This window comes from Strigops habroptila, chromosome 4 (assembly GCF_004027225.2).
Source record: "Strigops habroptila isolate Jane chromosome 4, bStrHab1.2.pri, whole genome shotgun sequence".
Classification (NCBI taxonomy): domain Eukaryota; kingdom Metazoa; phylum Chordata; class Aves; order Psittaciformes; family Psittacidae; genus Strigops; species Strigops habroptila.
Window position 1 is genome coordinate 51,083,075 of NC_046358.1, and position 11,247 is coordinate 51,094,321.

Genomic DNA, 11,247 nt, shown 5'->3' on the forward strand with positions numbered 1-11,247 from the left:
GAAACAGATAAAGGTGGCACCATCTACTACCCAACACTAAAGCTGAATTAGTAAATTTATTATTCTTCTAAACCTGACAGACGTGACAGGGGTTTTGATCCAAAGCTTAGCAAAGCCCGTGACCTCTGTATCAGCCTGACAATGAGCAGTTGTGGCTGTGCTGCCCCAGCATGCATCAAATACAATGATTAAGTGGTTGATGGCATGGTAGAGATAAAAGTCACTGTAACTAAACATTGTCAGAAGATTGATGTCTCCCACTTAGAAAATATTGTCTTAACTTAGGCTTTAGTTTTTGGGTGTTTCTATGATGGTCTCACCCTAGTGTCTGCATCGTTTACAAGTATTACTCAGACTTTAATAGATCTTCATGGCTTACCTGTGAGATAAGAGCAAGCTATCATCCCAAATTCATAGTGGGGGAAATAAGGTACCAAGAGATTATCCATAAAGTGTAATCACTCATTTTGATACCTAGCATGAGTCATATAAATCTCCAAGGCTGGAGGACACCTTTGCTTTTGCTTTTAGGGAGGTTACTACCTTGGAGATCCTGCAGCCAAGCCCACGCTCTGCTTGCCTGGGATTATTCATGTGCTGCCTGGACAAAATGGTCCTTTCCCTTTGGTACAAGAGGGACTTCAGTAATGAAAAGCCTTGCCCACTCCCAAATGATCTAGCTGCTTGAGCTCGGAGACTAAGGGTACGTTATTAGCAAGGAATTGCCAAAACTGGCATGGTCTGGAACAACAAATGGCATGTGAAGCCTCAGAAAGCTTGGCTTGCACGTGTAAGAAACAGGTAGCATTGAGTCTGGTAAATACAAATGAGCCCTCCAGTCCTAGGGTGATCAGCTCTATGCACTGAGTTTGTGCTGAGAAGTTGCTGCAGTGAAAACGGAGCTGGTGTGCCCAGGGCTGGGAACAGAAATGCTGGAGCTGCCTTGGGTGACTGGTTCCCAGAAGGTTTTGGTGAATGCTGCAGGTGCCCACAAGCCAGCAACAGGTAGATGGGACAGACAGATGGACTGATCTTTGTGATTCTTCCTTTCTGCAGAAATCCCCTTTTCTGGCTTAGCTTTTGGCGTGGCTTCTCACTGAGTGATGCACAGCTTGGACACCAGGACACTTTAAAGGTACGAATGAAGTTCTCAGCAATGACTTCTGCCACTCTTAAGCCCCAATAACTAGTCAGAAGTTGAGACAGTGCTTCTCCCAAGTCTCCCACCCCTCCCAAACATTCCCTTCACCCTGGCTGGCTCCTCCCCATGTGCATTGCAGGGTTTTGCTGGGACAGCACACATCCTGCAAGTAAGCCATTCCTCTCCCGCGCTTTACAGCTCTAGGACTGTCAAAGTTGGCATGTTTCTGAGGCTGAGCTTCTCACAGTGGTTTTGGGAGCAGGTTATTCTGCCTGCCTTTAGCTTGCCTTTTTTTTTCCAGGTCTCCCAGCTGCTCTCCATGGCCAGGAGCAGGGCTGGGATCTGCTTCTCTCAGTGTGCATGGTGGGGCTGGGTCCCTGCTCTGCTGTACAAGCAATACTTAATTGCTGTCCTCGGTGAGGAGTGCCTGTTCCAGAAGTAAGCAGCACAGGCCTGGAAGTGAGCAGCAGAGAGCTGCATACTGTGCACTGGCACAACCATGTCAACAAGGTTATGGCATCGACCATGGCTTTGGTGCATGGGTGTTTGGAAGCAGATATAGTCTCTGCAATGAGGGTTCCACACAGGCTTTTGTACCCCCATCATTGCAGGGCAGACCGGGTGTGTGCTTGGGCACGGGGTCTGTGACCTAGCGGGTGCTTTCCCCAGCTGGGGTGTCAGGCAGGGTAGCAGAAGTGCTTTTGTTCCAGCTAAGCTGTATTGGAAATTTGTTTTCTTTTCATCCTCTATCTAGTTTTTGGCTCTGAACTGAGTGCCCAAAACACACACACATGAGTTAAAAGTCCAGCAGGCCAAGATAGCTGTGTCATTATGGGAACTGTACAAACAGGAGCAGGTGGGGAGGGAAGAGGAGCTGAACAGTGGGGTCTCCCCTCTTGCTGCCCAATATTTTTGGTGATCTTCATATGCCTGTCCCTGACTACCTTCAGTGATGTCCATGGTAGCTAGGGCTGAGCTGCACCTCCCTTGTTTAAGCCAGATCTCGTCTATCCACTCCATTTGACTGATTCTCCACTTGAGAAATCCATCATTTGCAGTGATGGAAGACAGGCCAAGGAGCATCACTGTGGCCTGCGACGCAGCACACTCCTGCATGTTTCCAGTAATATTGGTATACCTCCCAGCATCTGTGCAGCACAAAAATGGGATCAGAGTCCTCTATGGGGATGGGCTGAGGAGACAGCCTGCCCACCAACTCAGCCCTGCAACCGGATACAGCCCCAGGACCAGCTGCAACCACACAAATAAAAAGCCAAGAACTGATGAAGATTTTGCAGACAGAAGATGTTTGGAAATTCTAATGAAAAAAAATTTGACGGTTTGCAAGTTAGTGGTAATAATAATATATTTTGCCTATGTGACTTTTTCAGCAAGATGGGCAATGATATCACATGACTGATGGGATTCTTGCACTCTATCCCATGCCCTTATTTTCACCATCTCCCACCTCTTATCCCAGTCACTCAGGAATCACTCCAGTGTTCACCCACATGTTTAAATAGACAAGAATACAGATCAGTTGGACCTTGAAAATCAAGCCTTTTGTGTCTAATATATTTCCACCTCTGAGGCAAGACATTGATATAGGCTGAAAGCAAATGCTTTCAAAGGGAGTCTCATCTCTTCTTACACTTCACCAAAGAGTCCCCTACCCACTGTCTTTCAGTCCCTTGTGTGTCTGGACTTCAGGTACTGAGCAGAGATTGAATTTACAGCAGTGCACAAAATATTACATTCAGTGAACAGGGAAAAAAAAAACAAACCCCATCCTGAGAAGTTCCCTGAACATTCTTAAAATAGGTTTTTCTGTCATTTAGGGTCGCATGCAGAACCCTGGTTGATGAGGTCTGGGAATCTGCTGTTAATTTGCTCATTAGGAGGTGTTTTTAAAGTGTCTTTCAGCACTCATGAGTTTTGTGCTCTTTCTAAAACTCTCACTAAACTTTCGATAGCAAACTCCAGGAGAAGGGAATCTCTCACTTGGCAGATCACATCAACCCCCTCAAATCAATGCTAAACTCCGCTGCCCCCCTTCTCTCAATATGGTGCCAAGGCAAAGATCGAACACATGCACATCCCTAAATCGGCCATGATTGAGAAGTCCTCGCTGGAATAGATCTGAATGACTTTTACCTATCTATCCCAGGAATGTACCCCACCGCCTTTGAGAGTTTGCATGAGCGCCAGCAAAGAGTCCTGTGCAGTGACGCATGTGGAGGAGCAATGGGGCTGGGAGTGCGGTGGGGAATACCAAGGATGCCACAACAGGAAGCGTGGAGACATAACACATCCAAGTGGGGTAACTGAGGCAGACAGAGCAGGAATGCGATTAAATTACCCCTGTGGGATTTGGCTGAGACGACAGGGCATGCTGAGCTCATTCCCCATCAGACAGAGGAAGCGAGCAGAGCGGGTCTCACTGTTTGTGTTTTGTTTTATCAGATAGGAACAAGCGACAGCAGCAGCAAACATTGTGGTTTGGGGAAAGATGTATTTCAGCTCATTTCCCAGCTCCTTCTCTGTGTCCTGAAGTACAGCTAGTGGAGGAAGAGCGAGCAAATGAAAGTTTCCCTGCGTCTGCTGGTGTAGGAGATGGAGCCACCTGTGGAGTCTTGCCAAGAAGCCAGCAAACACTGGAGGGGCAGATCCTGTGCATCCCAAAGTGGTGGCCACTGCCCTACCAGGTGCACATGGAGCCATCTCTGAATGAGCTGGATATGGTTTTTGTTTTGCATATGCTTGCCCCTCTGCAGCACAAAACCTGTGCTCTGGCTGACAAACGGGTCCCAATACCCTGAGCTGCTTCCACAGGGGTCTTGAGTAAGACACAGGGATGATGACAAGGTGCAGCGAGCGGCTCCTCTACAGCTGGCCTGGGCTACTGCTGCCCAGGAGAGTGTGTTGAAGGAAACCTTTGCAGGCTAACTCGGTGTGCAAGCTACAGGCCCTTGTTTGGTCTCATTCTTCAATGTGGTGAGGAGTTTTTTCTTTAAAAGTTTTTCACCTGAAAATGCAATTTAATCCAAAGCAAAACTATCTGCAGAAAAAAAGTAGCTTTGGTATCAGCGAATGCAAACAGTCTCTTGTCAGTAGTTTCAGCTCTGGGGAATTCTGCACCAAAAATATTTTAGGTCCAGTAAAAGTATTACAAATGCAGTGAACATGGAGTAAAAATGTTGGGAAAGGTCAACAATGAAATGTTTTGTTGCCATTGACCTTCTCTGGACATATTCATTGTAACTCAGGCTTTAATAAAGTTTTCCAACTTTTGATTTTGACCTGATTCAGGAAAGAGAAAAAACATTTTGGACATTCTGGAAATTTTCACAGCATTGGGAAACAGTTTCCCACTTAGTCTGTTCGTTATTCACCAAGTATCAAGGCTCTTTGCTCTTTACTCTTGTGCTGTGCTTCGTAGCAAACGTGCACATACTGGATCAGAGCTACAGCTCTTCTCTTCTTAATATCCAGCTGCTAAGCAGGCTGAGACCTGTGTGACAGAAATAGGGCATGTTTTCACATGCCACTTGGGAAATACTAGATTTTACACAAGGCATGAAATTGTCTCCATGCTGGTAAGTGTTTTTAAAATACAATCATATTTTGTGGTGGTGGTGGTGGTAAGAGCTTGAGATTCTCTTCTGCATTAATAAATCCTCTGAGTGTTCCTTTCTTAGGTTTTGCATGGACCTTAAGTCCCTTATATGAGGCCCTGAGAAAGCAAGACCACCAGTCCATTGATATCGTGTGGCTTGCTCACTTTTCTTTCTGAACCCAATTTGGGATTATTCCTATCAGTTTATTTGCACTTTAAGCATAGCTTCCCAGGTTCCATCACTTCCTTAGGACACAGCCATGTCCAGCAACACCAACAAGAGTGGAAGCAGATCTGTGGCTCATACAAAAGCTGGAAACAAGCGTTTCAAGAATTTGGAAAGCAATTTTTGTAAGAACTGGTTTTGGCCAATATCCGAACCATTCCTCATCACAGATCAAAAGCGATAAAGACCTCAGCAAAACTGCTTTACCTCCCAAATATATTTCCTTTGAATGACTCCTACCTTTACCAGGTTGTACACTGGTTATAGGTTAGACCAAGGCAGTTTTTCCCCTTACCTGGCAACGATGCAAGTCTTGCACAGTATCTGAGCAAGGAATGAGGTTGCTTCCAGTCTTTTATGCAAGTCAGGATGTTTATTTAAAATTTTCCAGATATATGGACCATAACAGAGCTCTGAACTTCACTGGAATTTCTGAAATGGTTTCTTACAGGTTTCACTTCACATCTGAAAGGAGGATTCAGGTGGCTCTTGGTACATTCATATCCCTGTGCTTGTCTTTCCTTGTTTTAAGTTGTCTTGTACCAAACACATGCTGAGGTCAGGATTCAGCTGGTGGCCTTGCTGGTGGGAGAAGCAAAAACTGGCCTGCAGTTCCTTCTCTTAGTTTTGCACTAACTTGGGAGTGCTGACTTTGGTGAAAACTTGTTTTTGTCAGTGTTCAAAGCTGCCTGCATGTTACTCAAGAGGCAGAGAGGCAGTAGACCCAAACAGGTTAAAGTCACTTCTCTGGCAGCAAACTTTGCCCTCTCCCCAAAATGCTAATTTCTAGTGCCAACCTCAGAAAAGCTGCCCAACTTCTTTCCACACACACCCCTCAACCCTGCTTTTTGACAAGCATTAGATATTGTGGCACTTTTTTTCTTTCCTCAGTCCAGAAACACATCAGAGCACCTTTTTAATTTTTCTTTTACTAACATGCTGAGGATGCTTAACAGACAGCTGAAAAGCAACCTAGGTTTTAGTGCCAACAAGTGTTGCTGTATGGATCTTGGGATGTTTGTGAACAGGTTTCTTTGAGAAATGGAGGAAGTCCCAGGGGTGGTTTTGCCATGAGCAGCTTTGCCGGCTGTCCTCCCCATGTGGCGATGGCCAGGCAGCCAAAGGATCAGCCATTCCTGTGCCACGACTACTCATGAGTCCCTCTGATCAGGAGGGACTAATCCAGATGAAGGCAAAGAATGGGAGGAGAGGCTGCAACGTACCTATGCTCCCAGCAGCCTTCAACTGAGCTCAGCTGTGGCAACTGCGTGTACAACACACTAGCCCTGAAAATTCTCTTTCTTATGACAGCTGAAGCTGATGTTGCTTTAGGTCAGACATTGCCTTTACCCCAGCACCATTCAGTTTGGCCTGGATCTAAAACATGCTCTTCCTTGAAGGCCTGTTGAGAGGAGAGCCAGGGTTGCTCCAACCTGTGCACCCCTTCGGCAAAGAGCCATCATTTAGAGCCCTGATCACAGCTGTGCTACTGCATATGGTAGCCAAGAAAATCTGCAAGAACTGTAGGCCTGAAACATGCCCATGAACCAGAGATGACTCTCCTCTGGCTCATTAACTCCTGAAAAGACTTTAGCCAGGACCAGCTTGCTAAAAAACCCTCAAAACTCGATGACACAGAGACAAGAAGGTGGCTGGTTAGGTATAACTACTTAGCTACCTTCCTAAGCATTGTCCACCCTTATTAATGGTTAAACTCTCTCTGTGTCATTGCTTGCTGTTTCTGGCCAATTCAAAATCTGTCAGGTGGGAGGGAGGGTGAAGAATGAAAGGAAAACAACACCAAAGATCTGCTTGTATTCCTCAAGACAACCATTTAAACAGCACCTCAGGTTACCTGTAAGTGGCATTTGCTTTCCTGTTCAGGGATATTTATTTGAATTCAGAAGTGCATGAATGAGTAGGGCCCTTAGCCTTGTCTTGAAATGGGTGAACATGTATGTATGCATAACTCCCATCCTTTGTATTTACATGGCATCCTTCCCTCATCTCCACAGTACCACAGAGCCTCAGCTTTCTGCTTTTTTATCTCCATGGTCTCTTGAGAACTTCTTAAAAAATAAGGTCTGACTAATTTACCCAAAGTCAGAAAAAACCCTGGTGTCAGCACAGAGGATTGAGTTGAATATTTGTCAGCATGACAGGTGGATCACCATGAAGTCCTTCTAGTGTACCCCAAATCTCACAGCAGCCCTTTGGCCTTGGGCACCTGCCCTTCTTTTTTTGTGTGGGAGAGATGAAGCTGTGCCAGCCTTATGCTCTCATGGGGCTTGTGCCCTATGGGCGCCCATGCATGGCAACATGGAGTCACGGGGGCTTTGCCTGGCCACAGGGCTGTGGGCAGGTAACTCATGCCCCTGCTTGGCCACTGACAATCTCAGCCCTTTACTGACCTGAAACTGCTGAGAGTAATAGATTTGCTAAACCACGTTTTTCCTGCTGCAGTCATATGCTCAATGAGAATTAAGCTGAGTCCACTTCCTTACTCTCTCTCCTGCCCAATGGCCATGACGTTATGTTTGAACCAGGTATGTGTGAACCTTCTCCGATAGACAAAGACCTGTACCCAGCCTTCACCTGAGACTTGGACCAAACTACACTTGGCCCTTCTGTCAGATTGAAAAGCTCGGTCAACCTTTTTTTCAACTTTCATATTCGTCTGCCCTTTTTGGGATTTGACTGAAGGTAGAGGCACCAAAATACCCTGAGGAATGCTGCCTTGCCATAATTTCTGACCCTGCTAAAACCAGTTTTTCTGATTCTGATTAATTCTTACCATTTCCATGTCAAAAAAACATTTGGGCAAGGTTCAAGCTGACATCCAGGCCAACGCTTTCAAGTGCTCTCATTGACAGGTAATCAGTCAAAAATCTCTCTGTTGAGTTTGGTGACACCAACATGAAAGGTGCACCAACATGAAAGGTACACCAACAGAAGATTTGGACTCAGTATTTTTCATTGCATGGCCACACCAGTGTTGCCATTTCAAAGCCTCATGTAGGATGGAATGAGCAGATCCTGCCAGTTTTCACTGCCTGTGTTTGGCAGAGGACAAAGGTTTTGCTTTACCAGAGGTGAAGATACGTTGGACAGCTGTGGCAGCCCCTCAACCAGATGTGGTACTTGATAACCTGACCTCAGGGATAATGCTGAGACTTTCTGGCAGCCCATTATTAAACTTCCATGTTACTTAATTAGCTTTATGCTTTCTTTTTTTTTTTTTAGTTCTTCTCATTCTTTTATCTGGCAGGCAGGCTGGTTCACAGCACAGTATGCTGGGAAGTTTGGCCAATGCAAGTGCTCTTCCATGCAAAGACATCTCATATGGCATGAATGGGGTCTCTTGGGCTGTCCTTCCTATTCCAACCCTGATCTACTACCATATGCTCCTGCAGATGCTGCTGTGGTCTTTGTCTTGCCCTGAAAAATCACTTGAGCCTCGGATGGGCTGAGGGAGGTTTGGAGGTATATGCCCATAGAGCAGTCAAGCAGCTGAGCAAAAAGCATCATGCAGGAGATAATGAACTTTTTTCAGATGACTAACAATGTCAGCCGGTTACATTTCTGCTTCCACCTGCCTAGCCCTGCCATCAAGATCAGGCATTCCTTGCCTTGCAAGAAAATTAATTGGGGGAAAAGAGGGAAGTGGAGGTGGAAGTTCTTGTGTTTTACAGCTGTTAATGAAATATCATTTAAACACCTGCAAAAACAAGAATAGTCACTTCTTCAGCTTCCCAAACACGTGTCCATGTGATGTTGCATCTCTCCTCAGAAGTTTGCTCCCTAAAGAATGACACTGCTGGGAAGGGAGGGCAGTTCAGTTTCAGAAAAGTTATTGCCTCATAGCACAGGGGAGACAAGGGCTTGAGGGCTTGAGTCTGAGCTTGACAGCCTCTCACATGCACATCAGGTATCTTAGTCAAGCCTCCAGCCCTCCCTTCCTACCATAACAATATACAAACCAGCCAGAGTTCAGAAGTTAAAAAACAAATCAAAACCATGTTACATGTAAGTATTATACTAGTACCCTGTTGCCTAAAGAAGTAAAGGCAGAACTGGTCAATACAATTTTGATGATGAGGTACATGCACCTGTATGGATGCTGTGTACAGCAGGACCCTGTTTCCTGAGAAACAGCTGAAAGATGAATTACGGAACATGAAAGCAGTAATGCCTCCAGTAGGAGCAAGAAAGCACCAGATTCAGCAGCTCTGCCTCAGGCGAAGAACAGGTGAGTCCCTAAGGATATGGGTTTGCTTCCTTGCTGGCTTTTCCTACTCCTCAGGAGAGACAGGGTGAGTCCCAAGATTATCATCTCCTCACAAGCAGCAGTCACACCACCTTGACCATGCTCTGAAACCAGATTGAGATGGTCCTTTGCCTGGTCACACTCACTGGGGCCTCATCAGCTACTTCATCTCCCTCCAGAAGGAAATCATGAGGAGGCATGGCTGGTTCCTTACTTCATCTCAACTCACTGCTCTTTCTCCCCTTTCTCTCCCTGCAGCTGCTCAAGTTGCTAGTCGCCACCTCCAACATCCTCTTAGCGTCAGTGTGCAGCGGGAAGGGATCTCATCCCCAAGCCATGCTGGCTTAGGGGCTGGAAGCCAGCACCTTTCTTCCAGCAGATACCGTCCAACCTTGAAGCCCACCATCCAGATCTGCAGAATAGTGGCCCGAAGCAAAGCTCTTCCTTGACTCTGATACTTCTATCCAGATGATGGGTTAGTTTAGACAGTAAAGAATTTTTCTAACATTACTAATGTGAAGAAATAAAGACCTATCAAACCAAAATATAACTGATGCCCAGTTGCCTCTTTATCTGGCTGTGCTTTATTTGCACAATCTGAAGAACTTCATGGTGCCAGGAGGAATGTGATAGAAGTTCTTTGTCTCATAAATTATTTTGGCCCAGCCTTCCCCAGGGATATAGGGCATGAGAGCAAGAGCTGGCAGCATGGGTTCTGCTCCCTGCTTTGGCACTGACCTGCTGCATGACCTTGGACAACTCACTTCACCTCCCCTGAGCTTCTGTTTCCCCTCCTCTCTTTTGTCTGCCTTGTTTATTTGGACTGTCAACTCCTAGAGAAAGGAATTTAGCCTCCCTGGCTGCTTGCAGATTGCATAGCATAACGGGAGCCCGATCGGACTTGTTCCTGGGAGGTATTACATTAAAAAAATTCATAATGATGACTAAAAACTAGCATTTGCTAAACAATTAAATGGGTGGTTTTAATTATTAAGTGGCATACATGAATTAGCAGGACGTCTCTGGCACTTCAGTCCATGGGTGGTGACTGCAGCTTCTTTCCTTTTCTATGGCTACACCAAAGGCCATGTTTACCAGTCCTGTAAATTTTGACATCTTCTTCTCCCTGTCCCAGCTGCACAGTGGGAGGACTGGGAAGCATCTGCTGGAGAAGAGGGAGAGTTTGTTGGAAGTAATGAAGAAGGCTCCTCTCGGAGTCCTCCCCCTCGTGAACATCTGGACAGATAACAGCTCTTCTGAGAAAGATTGAAAGAGCCGATGAGGCCTCCTGGAAAGGGCAGGGAAACAGTCTGCCTCAGAGCTGGTCAGGGCCAAGGGCAGAAAGGCTGAGAGAGGCTGTGGGGTCTAATGCAGACCCTGTCACCCAGAGGTTGAAAGTGAAACAGATGAAACCAAGGCTACCAAAAATGATCTTTGGGTGAAACCACGAGACCCTTGATCCCAGAATATACCTCTTTTAGGCAAGTGCTGCAGCCTTGAAATACATTTAACCATATGGATGGTAACAAGAGATGTAACAAAAGGTTTGTCACTGCATCCGTGGCTCTGGAGGAGACTCCATGCTCACCCACTGGCTTCTCCTCTACTCAGCAAGTCCCCCTAGCAGTGCCACTGGTGTCCTAGAGCCAAGAGCATGCCCTCCTCTTCCCACAGAGTGACTCATGACTGGCACACGAGGACATCACCATATGGCAATAATCACATCATTTGCTCTACTGGCCACTACATAGCAATAGCTAAGAGCAGGTTAACCGGTGATTCACAGGACTTGTGTACAGGCTGCCCAAAGAAGTGATGAATGCTCCATCCCTGGCACAGACAATCTAAGAGAATAGGCTCCGCCTGGCCTTAATTCCCTTCTCCCCACTGCAACGGGAGCTTAGGAAACTCAGGAAATGGATGAGCACATGTAGAAGAGCAATGTTAAGGTGCAGGGCAAGCACAAGTGAGGATTCCTCTTTGCATTGCCATCAAGG

The 11,247-nt window shown here is 46.2% G+C and overlaps 1 long non-coding RNA gene across 1 annotated transcript; it reads left to right on the forward strand.

Annotated features, from left to right (window-relative positions):
- The first annotated feature begins 1,055 nt into the window (after positions 1–1,055).
- LOC115606666 lies at positions 1,056–10,807 on the forward strand. The gene is made up of 3 exons (XR_003990961.1): positions 1,056–1,135; positions 9,509–9,725; positions 10,386–10,807. It is a non-coding gene; the product is annotated as an uncharacterized LOC115606666 (long non-coding RNA).
- Positions 10,808–11,247: the final 440 nt, after the last annotated feature.